The sequence below is a fragment of the Herpailurus yagouaroundi genome, unplaced genomic scaffold, assembly GCF_014898765.1.
Source record: "Herpailurus yagouaroundi ecotype Mexico unplaced genomic scaffold, PumYag 185, whole genome shotgun sequence".
Classification (NCBI taxonomy): Eukaryota; Metazoa; Chordata; class Mammalia; order Carnivora; family Felidae; genus Herpailurus; species Herpailurus yagouaroundi.
Window position 1 is genome coordinate 9,627,295 of NW_024412416.1, and position 18,803 is coordinate 9,646,097.

At 46.9% G+C, this 18,803-nt stretch overlaps 1 long non-coding RNA gene across 1 annotated transcript in view; it reads right to left on the reverse strand.

The window, feature by feature from the left end:
- Positions 1-12,458: 12,458 nt before the first annotated feature.
- Positions 12,459-18,803, reverse strand: part of LOC121042430 (uncharacterized) — a 12,162-nt gene continuing 5,817 nt past the window's right edge. The window contains exons 2-3 of the long non-coding RNA XR_005796190.1: positions 17,025-17,069; positions 12,459-13,732 (exon numbers count right to left, since the gene is read on the reverse strand). This is a non-coding gene — a long non-coding RNA (uncharacterized LOC121042430). The remainder of the gene's footprint in view (positions 13,733-17,024; positions 17,070-18,803) is intronic.

Here is an 18,803-nt window from a genome sequence, read left to right on the forward strand (position 1 = left end):
CATTTAATAATAATGAGAGAGGCATCTGGGTGCCTCAGTTGGTTGAGTGTCTGACCCTTGATTTCCACTTATATCATGATCCCAGGGTGGTGGGATCAAGTCCCCATGGGGCTCCACGTGGAGTGTGGAGCCTGCTCAACAGGCTCTCTCTTCCTCTGTCTCCCCACCCCTCTCCTCTTGTGTGCACGTTCTCTCGCTATACATATAAAATAAAATAAAATAAATAAAATAAGTATCTTTCAATAGTTAAGGAATAATTTTTAAGGCAAAATCATGACCCTCCTACAGATATAAAATGAGAGCATGTTGAAGATTTTATTTAACTTGTTATTAATGAGGGAATCATGAAGGCGTTACCGCAGGTTCAAAGAATTCCAAAAAGAAGAGACATTTATAGATCAAGAATACTGAAATGGATTTTCAGATGAACACAGATGTGGTTTCCCCTCCTGGGACAGGGATGTCAAATGAACTTCCACTGGACAGAATTTATTTGCATATCCATAAAGGATAATTTGCATTGCTATCAGTTCTCTATAATTTATGGAGCTATAAAATAGCTTGAAGGCCAGAAAAAGGTGAAGAAGCTGCTAACCCAAGTGGCTGTGCTCTGCACAGTGCCCAGTTTTCAACGGAAGTACACATTCTTTTCCCTACCCTATGTCAATAAACGCTTCTGTGCTCTGTCTTTAATGGTTACATATTTTTGTATTATGATGATGTTCCTATAATTCATGTAACCAACTGTTACTGGACTTCTAGTTGTTTCTGATTCTTCACAGTATAAACAATGCAGGGGGAGTCCTTTTACATTGAGCATTTTTTTAAATGTTATTTATTTATTTTGAGAGAGAGCATGTGTGTGAGCAGGGGAGGGGCAGAGAGAATCCCATCAGCTCAGAGCCTGATGTGGAGCTTCAACTTACAAATGGTAGGATCATGACCTGAGTCGAAATCAAGAGTTGGATGCTTAACCAGCTAAGCCACCCAGGCACCCCTACTGTGAACATCATTGAGCATTATCTGATTACTTCCTTCAGATAAATTCCTAGAAATGAAAGTCCTGGGTGGAAGGATGTCCACATTTTCAAGGTCAGATACATATTGACAAATGTCCTCTACAACCTTCTTTCTAAACTTTGAGTTCTACCTCAAATCCAAACCCTCAAGCCTGATTTAAGACTCAGAGATTTTACACTCCTTTGGCAAGAAATAATTCTTTGAACCAAAATTTCAATCCACTTCTCTGTAAAATTATCCACCAAAAAAGATTAACACCACAGGGTGGGAGTCAATGGAGAATTCAAACAAATGTACAGATAATTCAACATAAGCCCTCTTTTCCTCCTGCATTTTCCTCTTTCCTGGCTGGTTCCAAATAATGCAGTCCCCTCCTTGTGTCTAGCACAACAGAGATTGTCCCCCAGCCAGCTGCCCTCCTCAGCAGCAAAGAGAAGAGGCCTTCAGAGCATCAGTGTCCCGAGGCCTGTCAGGCCTGGTATAAAATTAGCCTGGTTGGGGCACCCGGTTGGTTCAGTCAGTAGAGCATGTGACTCTTGATCTCAGGGTCAAGAGTTTAAGCTCCAAGATAGGGGTAGAGTTTACTTTAAAAAAAAAAAAATAGCCTTGGGGCACCTGGGTACCTCAGTCTGTTGAGCATCCGACTCTTTGTTTCAGCTCAGGACTTGATCTCAAGGTTCATGGGATTAGGCCCCACATTGGGCTCTGTGCTGGTAGTGCAGAGCCTGCTTGGGATTCTCTCTCTCTCCCTCTCTCTCTCTCTGCCCCTTCCGCAGCTCACTCTCTCTATCAAAATAGATAAATAAACTTGTAAAAATAAATAAAAATAGGAGCACCTGGGTGGCTCAGTCGGGTAAGCGTCTGACTTTGGCTCAGGTCACGATCTCACAGTTCATGGGTTTGAGCCCCATGTTCGGCTCAGTGCTGACAGCTCGGAAGCTGGAGCCTGCTTCAGATTCTGTGTCTCCCTCTCTCTCTGTCCCTCTCCCACTCATGCTAGGTATCTCTCTCTCTCAAAAATAAAATAAAAATTAAAAGAATTAATAAAAAAATTAAAATTAATTAAAATTAAAAAGACAGCAAACCGGAATTTTTAAGAAATAGCCTAGTAACACCCATCAGACAAGGTTGTTGGGAGAATTGGACAACACTGAACTTCACTCGAGCCCCTTTTCCCCAGAAAACAGAAATGGTAAAGAAATTCCCCCCAAACTTGTATATTCCGAGATCCTCCCATCCTTCTGTGTTCTAGCAAACAGCTTGCCGCTGAGAACCACCTTTCCCGAACGACAGAGAAGTCCCCTCTTCCTTCTGACTCCCACACTCGCAGATGAACCCCTAATTGTCTGTGACCAGGCAGGACTCAGCCCCTCCAACCTTCGGTTTCCTGTGCCATAAATGACTGGCTGAATGTTTTCCGCCGAAACTAGCGAGACACAGAGATAAACACTTAGACTGAGACCCTCCCCACCCAATCACAAAAGCCATCTGACTACAAAATTGCCCCATCTATAACTCATCTGCTTCTCCCTAGAAAAGTCTAAGGCAAAAAACTACCTTGCCCCATGAGCTTCTAGAATCTTTGGATCTGGGGAGTTGTCTCTGTTGAAACAGCCTGAACAAAATCGTTGTACTTACTTGTTCGGTTTTGTATTCAGTGGGGATTTTTTTGGCTTTAGCACATCTTTCTTAAATCCGAGTTGGATGCTCTTTCTCTCCCAGGAGCTACAGCTGGGGTCATTTCTAGCACTGCCCTCCGGTGGAAAAGCTGAGATTCTGCTACAGGACCAGAGCCCAGCTCTCTGCCCACTTCCTTCCTTCGGAGCTTGGCTCCTACCCCCATGAGTTGTTGCCTGCCATTTGAGGGGGCATCGGGCTGTATAGGCTTCATCTGCAGAGCCTGGTCAAACCGATCGTCCTATGGGGAAGGAGAGGAATGTGGAGTGGGACAGAGAATATCCCTGGAGAATGAGGGTCGGTGGGCTTTGGCAAAGAGTACACTTGGGGGCACCCAGGTGGCTCGGCTGAGTGACTAACTCCTGATTTTGGCTCAGGTCATGATCTCACAATTCATGGGATCGAGCCCCACGTTGGGCTCTGTGCTGGCAGTGCAGAGCCTGCTTGGGATTCTCTCTTTCCTTCTGTCTCTGCCCCTTCCCCATGCACACACGCTCTCTCTCTTCCTCTCTTTCTCTCAGAATAAATAAATAAACATTTTTTTAATCTTATTAAAAAAAAAAAAAGAAAGAGTGCACTTTCAGGTCATAAAGGGGCCAGGAGCCCCAGGTGTGATCCCCTGTGCTCCTGTTGGAGGCCACCTGGCCACCCACGCCTGAGGCTGGGGAGGTCTAATTCTGGAAACTGGCTGAAAGAGCAGGAAGGAGTGAGGGGACAGGACACGGGAAGAACAGGACAGGATACCCAGGCAGAGAGGACATCTCGCTCACACATGCATTCAACAAACTGCAACTGAATTTATACAACCAAGTCTCAGGGATATTTATGGAATGAATGAATGAATGAATGAACTAATGAAGGAATGAACAAGAAACGAGTGAAGGAAGGAAGGACAAAGTACTGAACACCAGGAAAAGACTGAAAGAAGAGAGAAACTCAGCATACTCAGAAGTCACCTCTAGAGAAGGTGATTCAAATGCAAAAATACCTATGTTATAGGCTTGCATGTGAGATGCTCCATGAAATTCTGTAGAAGTGAAGGAAAAAGACAAGTAATTTTCCTCCTAGCCAGGAGGCGCCTTGCTGCAAATCGGAAGAAAGTTTCTGCCTTGCAAACCCAGCTCCCTGAGCCCAGGGCCTGGCAAACAAACAGCGAGCTGGCTTTTAACACTACCCCCTTCTCAGTGAAAGGCCCTCAGCTGGTCACCTAGTGCCAGATTCAGCCTGCTTCCCCATGGGGGGTGCTGCATGGAGGAGGTGACATTTGAGTGTGCAGAAAGGACAGGTGGGATTTGGGCAGGTAGAGAGGGGGAGGTGGGTGGCAAGGGGGCTGTTGAGAGCAGAGTGTGGGATAATCCAGGCAGAGGGGTTGGTGAAACAGCATCCTGGGAGTGGGGATGAATGAATGAACGCCGGGAGCACAGAGATTCTGCTGGAGCGTCCCCTGGGAGGGTCACACCAAGGGTGCCCTCTGGGTGAGTGCCCCCAGGTCACAAACTCAGGCCAGCCCCGCAGGGCAGTCTACTAACTAGAGAGCTCAGGCTTGAGAGCGATCACGGACTGAATTATGTTCCCCCCAGAATTCATATGTTAGAGAGCTAACCCCAGAACCTTAGAAGGTGATTGCAGGGGCCCCTGGGTGGCTCAGTCAGTTAAGCATCCGACTTCAGCCCAGGTCATGATCTCATGGTTCATGAGTTCAAGCCCCACATAGGGTTTGCTGCTGTCAGCGCAGAGCCTGCTTCAGATGCTCTGTCCCCCTCTCTCCGTCCCTCCCCCTCTGGCACATGCTTGCTCTCCCTCAAAAATAAGTAAATAACCCTCAAAAAAAAAACAAAAAAAAAAAACCCAACGTGATTGTATTTGGAGACAAAGCCTTTAAGGAGGTAATAAGGTTAAGTGAGGTCATAGGGTGGGGCCCTCATCCTATTGGACAGGCATCCTTACAAGAAGAAGAGACCTCAGGGGTTTGTGCGCACAGAGGAAAATACTTTGTGAGGACACAGGGAGAAGAAGGTGGCCGTCACAGGCCAAGGAGAGAGGCTGTGGAGGAAGCCAAGCATGCCGACACCTTGATCTCAAATGTCCAGCCTCCAGGACTGTGGGAAATCCTTTTCTGTTGTCTCAACTGCCCAGTTTAAGGTATCTTGTAATACCAACCTGGGCTGACAAACACAGGCATGGATGGACCTCAGTCTCCAAACCTCCTCACCGTGTCCCAAATGAGTCACTCAGCCTCTCTCGGCCTGTCTCCTGATCTGAACATGCAAAACCAAGGGAAAGACACATTCCACCCAGGGCAGCAATGAAGTGGGAGTGAAATTGTGTGTGTGATGTGAACGTCTAAGTGAGTGTGCAGATGTTGAAGAAGAGAGTCATTTCTAGAATGAGGTGCATGCCCCTGGGAGTGGGGACAGGAGGAAAGACCAGGACTGGGGCCACAGTCAACAATGCTGTATTTTGCATTTGAAAGTTGCTAAGAGAATAGTTCTTAAAAGTTCTCATCATAAGAGCTATGCGTGATAATAGACGGTAACTAGACTTAATGTAGTAATCATGCCAGGATATACACATGTATCAAACCCTTATGTTGCACATTGAAATATGCACAATGTTATATGTAAGTTATACCTCAATGAAAAATAAATATTTAAAAATAAATATTTTTAATGTTTATTTTTGAGAGAGAGAGCACAAGCATGAGCAGGGGAGGTGCAGAGAGGATCCAAAGCAGGCTCTGTGCCAACAGCAGAGAGCCCGACGCGGGGCTCGAACTCACTCGTGAACCGTGAGATCACGACCTGAGCCGAAGTCGGACGCCCAACCAACTGAGCCACCCAGTGGCTCACAAAATTTAATATAATTTTTTGTATTAAAAAATAAAAATATTTTTTTAAAGACAACCACTGGGGTGGAGGCAGAAAAGAAATAAGAACTTTTTTACATGTATCTCTTACATGTATCTCTTTACATGTATCTCATTATCTCTTTTACATGTATCTCTTCTTACATTTGCATTTTTATATATGGTTTTCATAAACATAACACATGGGAGAAAAAGCATAACAGATAAGTACATACATGTTTCCATATTATGAAAAATATCATCCTTGTACATTTCTACTTTGTTCATGGCTTTTATGTGCTATATGTATAGACTATCTGAGTAAACAGATTTGCATATCCAGGTGCACAATAGTGCCCCCCCTTATCTGAAGGGATATGTACCAAGACTCCTTGTGCATGCCTAAAACACACATAGTACCATACCCTGTATATACTGATTTTCCTATACATACATACTCATGATAAAGTTTAATTTATAAATTAGGCACAGTAAGAGAGTAACAATTAATAATAAAATAGAACAATTATAACAATATACTCTAATAAAAGTTACATGAATATGGTCTGTGGTCTCTCTCTCTCTCTCTCTCTCTCTCTCTCTCTCTCAAAATACCTTATTGCAGGGGCACCAGGGTGGCTCAGTCAGTTGAGCATCCAACTTTGGCTCAGGTCATGATCTCGCTGTCCTGTGGGTTTGAACCTCATGTCAGGCAGGTTCCATGCCAGCAATGCAGAGCCTACTTGGGATTCTCTCTATCTCCCCTTTCTCTGGCTCCCCACACTCTCAAAATAAATGAGTGAACTTCTTTTAAAAAAATAAAATAAAATCTTAAGTTAAAACTTAAAACTTAAAAACAAAAACCAAGGGACAAGGGAAAGAAAAGAATGCAATCACCATGACATGCCGTCTGGAAACTGGAGGCACCTGTGCCCAGGCCGGCTTTCAGGGCAAGTGTTAGTTGAGACCTTGGAGATGGGGCTTGAACCGTCTTCGTGACAGCCTTTGTGAGACTCTGCCAACAGTGGAGGACCTCCCAGCCCTGGACCAGCGTCATCAGCATGGACTCTGCCAGACACGGGCACAGCATCATTGTTCATGGTCCCCTGTCATGATTGTAAGGGCAGGAAAGCCTTGCAGCTGATAGAGTATGTGGGAGGCTGCCTTTGAGATCTCCCTGAGATGGCTAGAGATGGATGGAAGGCAGGTGGGGGGTTGGGGAGGGTGGGGGGGGGGAGTGGGCAGGGTAGGGAAGGCTAACGTTCTTGTTCGGGGAGATCAGTGGTTTAGAGCCTCTGTCATACGTGTAAGCGGGGCCTTATTCTGCCATCCCAGACCCGTGGACAGGTGAGGCCCAGTGGCATACACATTCCATATTTCATCAAATCTCTGCTTTCTGGCGCTGGGGGAGCTCAGTGCTTGGAACCCACATGGTGAGAGAGTCCAGAGGGCACCGTGAGGACGTAGGGAACGGGTGGGCACGCACTGACCCTGCTAGAGGGTTTTCATCCCTCCAGGTGGGCGGGGCCTGAGAAACATCACACAAACCGGCAGGTCTGAGAGCTTGCAGTGCTGGCTCGTGTGCAGAAAAAAACATTGCCCAGATTTTGGTTTCTGGCACACTCGGAAATTCCCATCTGTGTGACCTTGGACAAGCCACAGTGTCTCTGAGTCTCATCTATAAGAAGAGAACGTTCTCTTCCTCGGGCCAGCAAGGGGAGATCTGTTTATTCAACCCCTCCCCAACCTCCTTCACCCACCTCTGAAGAATGATACTCTGAATATGCAGTCTTCACAGCTCCGGGAATCCCAGTGGTAACCTCAGGGCCATGGCTTCTCCTCCCCCAAACTGTGGCAGGCAGGACGGAGCTGGGGAGGTGAGAGTAGCTGCTGCTACTGAGGCCTTCTTCCAGCATGTTCTCGTTCGGTATCTGGCCAACAGCTTCCAGGCACCAGCAGCCCCTCCCCTTTCAGAGAAGGAAAGCCCCATAGAGGACCAGTTTTGCCATTAGCAACCCCACCCCCACCGCCTGGGGTACCCGAGGACCCACCTTTCCGGAGCACCAACTTCTCATCCTCCCGTGAGCCACACAGAGCCAAGGGGTCCTCCCAGGTTCTGCTCCCGCCTACCCCCTCTGAGGACACTGGCCCCACTTCCTCTCTTTTCTCCCTGCTCCGCCCCCACTCCCTCTGGCCTCATTGCCACAGCTGGATCTTACTGCTCCTGAAAGACTTTGGTTCCTTCCCGGGGGGTGGACAGAGTCAGGGATCTTGCAGGAGACTTGCCTGGAAGGGCATCTCTCTTCAAAGGGTCGCAAACCCTGGGACCCAGGCCTCCTTTTTCATTTCATGGGAAATGAACATGCATCCAGTTCAGCCAATTCAGCACGCATTTATTAGCATCCACTCCCCGCTAGGCACCTGGAACACAGTCTGCCGTGGCTTGGGCTGCCAAAATGAAATGCCACAGGCCGGCTGGCTTAAACAGACATTTACTTCTCATGGTTCTGGAAGCTGGAAGTCCAAAATCAAAGTGCCGGAGGGTTGGTTTCCTCTGAGGCTCTTATCCTTGTCTGGCAGACGGCCACCTCCCTGCTGCCTCCCCACATGATTACTTCCGTGCAGGATGGTCCCTTGTGTCTCTTCTTCTTCTTGTAAGGACACAGCCATATTGGATTAAGGGCCATCCTAATAGCCCCATTACAACTTTATCACCTCTTTTAAGACCTCATTCTCAAATACGGCTGCCTTCTGAGGTACCGGGCTTTAGAGGTTCAACACATGAGTTTACGGGGGATACAATTCAGCCCGTAACACGGCATTGGCAAGAAATATTCCCTGCTCCTCTGGCAGCTCAGAGGCAAAATGGCCCCTATAATCTAAGGCAGTTTTTCAAAGATCCTGTAGGCAGCCTGAGGTCTGGAAAAGGTAAAAAGCCTGTGGTGGCTCTGGTCACAGAAGCAAGGGCAGCAACCACACCTCAACCCAGCACCTCCGGGGAGTTCTCAAACCCGTGCAGGGTTCACAGTGAGATCCGGGAAAGTAGTGACAGCTAGCACCTCTTAAGCGCTCAGTATGGGCCAGGTGCCATCCTAAAAGCGTGAACGCGTTAGCTCTCATAACAACCCATGAGGAACTATCATCCCACCTTGCAGATGAGAAGCGGAGCACCGAGGAGAAAATGGCTTCCCTCCTACACCGGAAGCAAAGTCCTGGAGCCCAGGACCTGTGCTCAGGGGCCTTACAGAAGCCGTGAACTGCAGCAGGCGTCCCTGATCACAGCACCATCAAATCTGCTGCTGCTGATGATTGAGGTGATGGTGTAGAAACTTCACTCCTCAGCACCCTGCAGGGAGGGGCTGCGGGCTCCAGTCTTCTCTTTTCATTTTACCAGTCCTATTTTATTTATTTTTTTTTTCAACGTTTATTTATTTTTGGGACAGAGAGAGACAGAGCATGAACGGGGGAGGGGCAGAGAGAGAGGGAGACACAGAATCGGAAACAGGCTCCAGGCTCTGAGCCATCAGCCCAGAGCCTGACGCGGGGCTCGAACTCACGGACCGCGAGATCGTGACCTGAGCTGAAGTCGGACGCTTAACCGACTGAGCCACCCAGGCGCCCCTACCAGTCCTATTTTAAGTGCTTTTTGTTGTAAGACGTCTGTAGTGTTTCCGGAAGTGACATGGGAATTATGAAGGAATAACCCTTTCCTGTGCAGACCCCCTTTATTCGGCTCTTCAGAGGGGAGTGGAGAGATAGCCAGACAGAGTAAGACAAGGTTTGCCAAAGACATGACCTAGGCATTCAGTCGATGTTAGAAGAAGTCCGTGGGGCTCTTCAAACTGTCGGTCCTGGCTGTGAATCTGTCCCACCATACACTCTCTGACACACCAGACAAACGGCATGATGTTCTTTCTGACTTTTGTTTCCTCATCTGTAAAGCAGGGGATCCCACGGCATGGGGGGTGGGGGGAGGATGCCCACATCAAGTGAAACCTGGAACACCGTAGGGATTTAGTATGCGTGAGTCCCCTTCTGTACAGATGTTCCTGGAGGGAACGTCACCGGAGGCCACTGGCTGGTCTGGGGTCACTCCAAGCAGGAAACTTCTCATGTGCTCTCTTGGCTACCTCTGTCTTGTGGGGAGAGGGCTGGGGACTTTGAACCCCGGTCAGATTACCCCACCTATGGGCCCCCTGCTGGGGACAGAGACAGATCCCTCTGAAGGCGCAATTAAGCATCATTTGCATTTCTTATAGAGAACAGATGCTCATTTCCATCGAAACGTTCCCATATGGCCTGGCCTTGTTGCAATTTCCATCAAGGGCTGGTCGTGAATTTTACAATTAAAGGTGTCCCTCGGCCACTGACAGAAAAGGAACCAAGTTTCCATTTGGTCCCAGAGTTCCTTTGTTCGTCTCAGACAACAGGGAAGCCAGCCCTCTGGCCCAAAGTCCCTGCCCGCTCGCTCTCCCTGTCCTTCCCGCTGTGGGGAAGGGATGGGGCCTGTGCTCCAAACCCCGCTGCACAGGCTCACTTCTGCATGTGGAATCCCCACCTGGGGACGCCCACATCTGAAGGTAACCACAAGTAACACTTTGCCCACCTCCCGGCAGTCCCTGTGCTTTCCTATTTTTGCAAGAACTGTTCCCCCTTGCCAGCCAGCTGGGCTCCCTTGGGAAGAACCGAACCCTTGGTGTGCCATGTATTTTTTTAGCAACGGGCCGTTCACCTCCTGGCCCTTGTGATTCCCTCCTCCCCAGGTGCTGCCAGATGCTAACTCTTGTGCCCCCAGGCTACGCCCTACATCTGGGACTCAGCCTGCCCTCCCAAATAGCCTCCCAGGTCTCCCCGAGCGCTTTGTCTTCTATCACGTGCCTGTCTCCACACCCCATTCCCTCAGGATCTTGATGGGCTCTGAATTCATTCACTGGCTGTGTGACCTGAGTATACATCTCACCCTGTCTGAACCCTTGGCTCCAAATGTTAATTGGGGGTGCTAACACCCACACTGTTGGCTGCTATGATGAGTCCATGAGATAACAAACAGAAAAGTTTCCTTCCCCTTTGCTGAGTGACAGGAAGGTTCCAGGATGGGATGAGGCATGGGCCAAATTTCGGACCCCTGACCACCCTCCACCAAGTGACTGCCCCTGCCCCAGCTCAGAGACCCCTGCCCCAGCCCTACAGATCACAGAAAACCTGAGCAGAGATTCCCCTGTAAGCACTGGGTTTAAAGGAGAACCGCTTCCTGCTGCCCCAGGACTCCATGGCTTTCCACAAGTTCACCGAACAAGGCTTAGGGTGCTATGTTGGTGCTCACTGAGAGGTTGCAGCCCTTGGATGGAGGCCACAAAGAACAGACAGATTTGGTGCATCTTTGCATGTAGCAATTGTTTAACACATGATTTTACGGGGTTAAACCAACCGCCCTACTCAGAACCACCCTCTCACACCCTTTTCCCAGCTGAAAATTTAGTGAACAGGATTCTTTGCTGTGGGACCCACACAGAGGGCATCGGAAGGGCCCTAAGCCAAGAAAGCTAGCTGGCGTCACCTTGGAGCCCAGTCTGTGGGCTCACAGCAGTGAAGTATGTCTGTTCTTTTATGGGTCCCTTAAAACCACCTTCTATAGAGCCACTTCCAGGGCTGTGGAGCCATCAGGAAAGCTGAACCGATTTTTGCCCTTTGTGCTACTGACGTCAGAGGCACAGCAGGCAGATCAGAACATTGGTGGGATGCTACATTCTGGCACTTTGTGCTAGACTCTGCCGACCACACATGGATGGCTGTTTAGGAGTGATGTAAAAAGTCTGGTGGAAAGAGCCCTGGAGTCATCTGGGATTTTGGAAACATAAGCTTGCCAAGTGTAGCTGACGCTTCTGGTTGCCCACTCAGCACGCATTTCTCGCCCACCCTCCTTTCCTCTTAATTCAGAACAGGCATCTGCCCTCCTTCACTCAGCCTTGTGCTTCTAGAGGGCTCCATATAAGCCCAGGCTGAGGGGCGAGTCCAGAGAAGTCTCGGTCAGTCATGGATTCCCAAATCTTTGCTGGTGATGGATTTAGATATGGGCACCTGTCATCTTTCTGGCCAACAGGACACAAAGGGAGGTCTACTGGCTGACTCCTGGGAATGTTTTCCTTGCCCTTAAGAAGAGACCTAACCAGATATAACCTCTTCCTGCTTCAGGACCTTGTGACTGAATATGATGTCTGGACCTGTGCCAGCTACCTGGTCTCTAGCCTCGGGGTGGGTCAGACATATGGAGAGGCATAGAGCCCAAAGACTCACAGAGAAGCAGAGAACTGGAGCCCAGCAACCTCCTGGGCTTGTCCTGCCTATGACCTTCCTATGAAGTTGAGTTGAGGTTGGCCGTGCAGGCTCCCTCCTGATATACTAAGTATGCTTGGTCAAGTCTCTCCGGGCCTCATTTTCTACAATGTATAAAAACAGTTTGCTTTCCTCAAGCTACCCTGGGAAGAATACCTTCATGGTTGATAAATATGGCACCCACCCATACCGGGGTATATAGAAAAAGATCATATTCCTTGACCTACGACCTACAGTGGCAGCTAATAGAATCGTAATAATAGGGTGCTTTTTATTTTGTATATATTAAAAATTCTTTTGGTTGCATTAGTAGTCACACAACTTGAACCTGGCTTACACACAAATGAGAACTAATGATAAGGATATGGGCCTGTCTCACAGCACTCAAAGCTTGGAGTGTGATGTGGTCTTTTTTTTTCTTTTTTTAACATTTATTCATTTTTGAGAGACAGAGAGAAACAGAGTGTGAATGGAGGATGGGCAGAGAGAGAGGGAGACACAGAATCCGAAGCAGGCTCCAGGCTCTGAGCTGTCAGCACAGAGCCCAATGCAGGGCTCGAACTCACGAAACCGTGAGATCATGACCTGAGCTGAGATCGGACGCTTAACTGACTGAGCACCCCAGGCTCCCCAGAGTGTGATTTGGTCTAAAGAACACATTCAAATCCACATTCCAGATGCCATCAGACCACCCCCTCTACACTGTGTTGAATAATGTCCCCCAAACTTTGTGTCTGCGTGGAAGCTCAGTGACTTTATCTGTAAATAGGGTCTTTGCAGATGTGATTGGTTAAATTAAGATGAGGTCATACTGGGTTAGGGTGGAGTTTCAATGCAGTGACTGGTACCTGTATAAGAAGATATGCAGAAGGCACATAGAGAGAAGTGGTGTGAAAACACACAGGGGAGAATGCCATGTGACGACAGAGGTAGAAGTATTGAAGTGCTAAGTCCACGAGGCAAGAAAACCCAAAGAGTGCCAAGAGCCACCTGAAGCCAGAAAACAATGCAAGGAAGGACCCGCCCCTAGAGCCTTCAGAGGAAGCATGGCCCTAACGTCTTGATTTCAGGCTTCTAACCTCCACAACTGTGAGAAAATAAATTTCTGTTGTTTTAAGCTACCAGGTTTGCGGTGATTTGTTAGGGCAGCCCCAGGGAACTACTACGCACACCTTCTACTCGTCTGTTCATCCTGGTTATATGGGTTTCTCTTTTCCCTCTGGCCACAGACCAACCCGTGTCCTCCTTCACTCCTCCTTATGTCCTCCTTCACTCCTCCTTAACGTAGCTGCCACACAGCCACATAGCACATAGCTGCCAAAGCTTGCGGATTTGACACTTGCCAATCAAGCTCCGAGGAAGGGGGTGTTTTCAAGCTTATCTATCAACAAACAATGGGGTAGAAAAAGAAAGAAAGCAAACTGATTCTTAAAAAGCCACAAGTCTAGGCTGAGCTATGAAAGGCTTGAGGATGGTCACCAGTGTTTTGGAAGTGCTAATGACACAATTGTAAGTAAATAATTGGTTGTCCTTACCCCGAGCTGTCTGCCTAGAATCATGAGTGGATGGTATTCAGCTCTGTGCAAGGGGAGATAAGAAGTGACCAAATTGGGGCACCTGGCTGGCTCAGTCAGAGCATGCGACCTTTGATCTCAGGGTCATGAGTTCAAGCCCCACATGGGGCATGGAACCTACTCAAAAAAATTCTTTTAATAAAATAAAATAGAAGTGGCCAAATAAAACTGTGCTCTTGTTTGAATCTTCATCTCTGCAGACATTTCCCAGTTACAGTGAGGAAACTGAGGCACGTTATCAGACACTTCCACAGTGAATCCACTTTGTCCAACTTCATTATTTCTGGCAAAGACAGAATCACATGATAAAAAAACTGAGTAGATACAGATAAACAGCCAAAATATGCCCACATTTATCTTAGAAAGTCTCGGCCACATCTGCACGGAAATGGCTGAAGCAAGTCTTCCACAAGAAGAACTCCAGTGACGTACTGAGAGGTAAGAAACTTTTAGCAACTTCTTGGCCATCTTCCTGGGCTGCTGGGTAATAACCCATACTGGTGAAGGCTCATCAAATCTCTGTATGCAAATTTCACAACTTTGTAGAATCATTACCACAAAATTTCCTGTCTAGCCACCCATATTGCTTACAAATAACAGGTACAAAGCCTTGGTTACTGAAGGGGACTTTTGAGAACTACTTTGAGCCCTTTTGAAAAGTCAAGTTATTCCCCAGGTGTATTCCTGCATAATCGGTGTGATTTTTAAAAGATATTCCGGGTCTCTTCTTGTGGCAAAGTAAGTTCCTTTGGTGGGGTTTCTCAAGCAGCCTACAGTCACCATTAATTTCAGCCTTTTCCATGGCAGACCAATCCTGAGATCAAACATAGATGCCTTCCTGTCAATAACTGCCCCAATACACTGCTACAAAGTGGCCAAGATAATGTGATAAAAACCTATTGAAATGACAACAGTTTTCCGCATGAAATGCATCCTTTGTGGGCAGATCATCCATATTCATTAGTGAGTAGTTTACATCCTTTAGGCAGTTTCTCTCTCAGTCACCCTCTCCACACCAAGTTTGAGACACAATCTGATCTCGCATTACACAGGCAGTAACTGTGAAATTTCATCCTCTCTGCATCCCAGCATCCTGTAGACTTGGGGGAGCCCACTGTGAGAGAGTGTCCAGTGTAGAGGGGCGGGGGCTGGGGATCAACATTCACTATGGTTCTTCAAGAGTTTTTAAACAGAATATCATCATTAGGACAGAAGGAAAGAGTCCCCTGATCCATAAAACAGTGCCGTAGTTCAACATGTGGGTTTGCTCTTACAAGAGTCCCCAGAAAGCAGAAAGATAACATGTTGGAAGGATTTGAGATGCTAACAATCCACATGAAGTGCTTAGCACAGTGCCTGATACGTGATGGGCACTCAATGAATGTTAACTGCTCTTATTATTTGAAATGATGGAGTGTCTTTCTTAACATCCAGGATAATTCCTTGCACTTCCATAGCAGCCTAATCTCTAGACGACAGTGTTCTTGGGCAGAAGAAGCTGGTACCTAACATTCTGTGGCCAAATACAGCTCCAGACCCACAAGGTGCAGCAACCACAGCAATCCATAGGGGCTGCCTTCCCGGAAATCTACTAACCTCTCCTGGGAAGCCAAAAGCCTGCTTGACGCTCCCAGCCCCCACCCAACCCCTGATGCTCTGAGTTCAAGGCCAGGGAATGCCCCTTTTTAGTCAACGTAACATGGTTCAGCAACAGCTACCATTTGTAAAGATAAATGCAAAAGAAAATGAGTAGCCCTGGGAAGGCTTCAGGCACTTGCTTTAAGTTTTAGTAGGTTCAGCATAGACTGCACGAGCTGTTCCTTAGGAGCTGTGAGCCCTTGAACGGTAGTCATGGCAGCAGAAGTAAAACCTGGAAGTCCATTGTTTGTTATTTCCTTTTTTTCTCCACTTCTGTGTCTGATATATCTCAGTGATACAAGGCATCCTGACTTGGTTCTGGGTGGTCTTCCTCTGTTGACCTCATCATTGAAACACTTTGCTACCCCCTCGGAATCCTGGGAAGAGAGGTTATAAAGCATCAAGAAACTTTAGGAATTACAGGGACTCCTGAAAGTATCCCACGACCAGTGATTGGGCATCTGTTGATGAGCTTGGGCAAGGTCAAGTATTGCTACATCTGCCTCCTCCCAGAAGAGATGAGAGGCTGTGCACTAAGCCCCAGGCATATGACATGGGTGCTGCCTTCATCCAACATCTGTAGATTTCCCCAGTTACACCAAAATCTTTAAGCTCAAAGAATCCCAGCTCCTCTGTGGACTACCTGTGAGAAAATTGAGCAGCCTCAGTTCCTTCATCTGTAAAATGGGAATAATAATTGTATCTACTTGGGGAGCCTGGGTGGCTCAGTCGGTTGAGCATCCGACTTCGGCTCAGGTCATGATCTCACAGCTCGCCAGTTCGAGCCCCTTGTCGGGCTCTGTGCTGACAGCTCAGAGCCTGGAGCCTGCTTCAGATTCTGTGTCTCCCTCTCTCTCTGCCCCTCCCCCACTCATACTCTGATTCTCTCTCTCTCAAAATAAGTAAACATAAACAAACTTTAAAAAAATAATTGTATCTACCCTATAAGGTTATTGTGAGGTGGAAAAGTATATGTTAAACATTTAGCACAGCATTAGGCAAATGGTAAATGCCCAACAGAGGTAGCCCCTGCTCTTTGAAAGTTTGCATTATGCCACTTTACATTTTTTTTAACTTTTCTTAAATGTTTATTTATTTGTTTTTGAGAGAGAGCACGAGCAGGGGAGGGGCAGAGAAAAAGAGGGAGACAGAGAATCTGAAGCAGCCTCCAAGCTATCAGCACAGAGCCCAACGCAGGGCTAGATCTCGGGGAACCAAGAGATCATGATCTGAGCCAAAGTTGGATGCTTAACCAACTGAGCCACCCAGGCACCCCCTTTACTTTTTATTTTTTTTTTAAACATGCCACTTTGCTTTTAAGAAAAACCTACACTGGTACCTGCTGTTGCTAACCAAAAGAAACTTAAGAATATTTTTGTTTTTACAAAAAAAAAAAAGGCGAAAAGCAAAAACCGTGTTGAATGTTTGTTTTGCGGCGAACCGCTGTAGAGGCAGCACCCACCGCCAAGCCCCTGCTCCCAGAACCGCACTCATATGCCAGCATCAGCCTGCAGAGGTCTGAACTGTGTCTGCGAGCACCTGTGCTTTATCTCGATTTATTTTGTGCATCCGTTCGCAAGACGTGTCCTAAGGTATCAGAAAAACCTCAGAGGTTACTTTTTGGGTCTGGGAACACTCAAAACCTTTTCCATATAAATTAATAGTAATTGGGGCGCCTGGGTGGCGTAGTCGGTTAAGCGTCCGACTTCAGCCAGGTCACGATCTCGCGGTCCGTGAGTTTGAGCCCCGCGTCAGGCTCTGGGCTGATGGCTCAGAGCCTGGAGCCTGTTTCCGATTCTGTGTCTTCCTCTTTCTCTGCCCCTCCGCCGTTCATGCTCTGTCTCTCTCTGTTCCAAAAATAAATAAACGTTGAAAAAAAAAATAAATTAATTAATTAATAGTAATTGCTTCTTTGCTTTATGCTATTTCAACTTAACGAAAGTTTTCATAGGAATGTTCTACTTTCAGATAGCCAGGGAGACCTGTATAGAGAAGAAACAGAAAAAAAGAGAATGAGAAAAGCCATTACCAGGGCAAGTATTACCAGCCATTAAGTACCTTCTAGTGACACTCGTAGCATAGATCACGGATTTGTAATCTGGAGTTCATGACTCCTTAGAGGAACTTAATTAAATCGTATGTTTATGAGCATTTTCTTTATGCTTTCTTCTTGTGAGAAGTCACAAGCTTTCACCAGATTCTCAGATTCCCTGCTCTGGAAAAGATTAAGAACTACCATAGCTTCTATTTCTTAAAAAGAAATTCCTTCTGTATGTAATAGATGAATCACTGGGTTCTACTCCTGAATCCAAGACTACACGGTATGTTAACTAACTCGAATTTAAATGAAAAAAATAAAAATTAAAAAAAGAAAGCTGTTCTGGGGTGCCTGAGTAGCTTAGTCGGTTAAGCATCTGACTTCAGCTCGGGTCATGATCTCACGGTTCGTGGGTTCAGGTCATGCGTCGGGCTCTGTGCTGGTGGTGCAGAGCCTGCTTGGGATTCTCTCTTTCTCCCTCTCACTGTCTGCCCCTCTCCCGCTTGCACAATAAATAAATAAATAAAGCCCTCTATCTCATACCCATTAGGATGGCTGCTATCAAACAACAAAATAGCAAGTGTTGTTGAGGACAGGGAGATTGGAACGCTTGTGGTAGGGATGTAAAACAGTGTAGCCACTGTGGAAAACAATATCACAGTTTCTCAAAACAGTAACCTAGAATAGCCATCTAATCCAACGATGCCACTTCTGAGTGCATAGCCAAAAGAATTGAAAGCAGGGTCCCAAAAAGATATCTGCACGCCATGTTCATGGCCAAGATATGGAAGAGACCCAAGGGTCCATCAATGGATGAGTGGATAAACAAAACCGGGCCTGCAAACAATGGAATATTATTCTATCGGCCTGCCATCACAAAATGCCATAGAATGGGTAGCATCTACAACACGAATTTATTTTCTCCTAGTTCTGGAGGCTAAAACTCCAAGATCAGGTTTCTGGCTAGTTTGGGTCTGGTGAGAACTCTCTTCCTGGCTTCCAGAAGGCCACCTTCTTGCTACGTCCTCACATGGGCTTTTCCTTGATGTTTGCACAGAGACACAGAGACTGAGCTCTCTGGTGTCTCTTCTCATAAGGACACTAATCCTATCAGATCATGGTCCTACCCTTATACCATCCACAAACATTCATTTCATGACAATTACTCATCCTTTAAAAGGAAGGAAATTCTGACACTTGCAACAATATGGATCCATCGTGAGGACACTGTGCTGAGTGAAATAAACCAGTGGCAAAGACAAACCGTGTATAATTCCACTTCTAGGAGGGAACTAGTAGTTAAATTTATAGAGACAGAAAGTAGATTGATGGTTTCCAGGGGCTGAGGGTGGGAAAGAAAGGAATGGGGACTTATTTTAACGGACACAAAGTTTTAGTTTTACAAGATGAAAGGAGTTTTGGAGATTGGTTGCACAACGATATGGATGTGCTTAATACTGTTGAACTGTACATTTGAAAATGGTTAAGATGACAAATTTTATGTGAGGTGCATTTTACTAAAGTTTAAAAAATACGAAACAAATAAATAAAGCCCCACTGAGGGCATTGTTCAATTCTTGCCCCGACTGGAGCATATACCTTGAAAATGAGATAGACCTGGGATTATCTCTGACCTTCCAGTCGACCTGAGCATGAACTTGAACAATCTACAAAAATG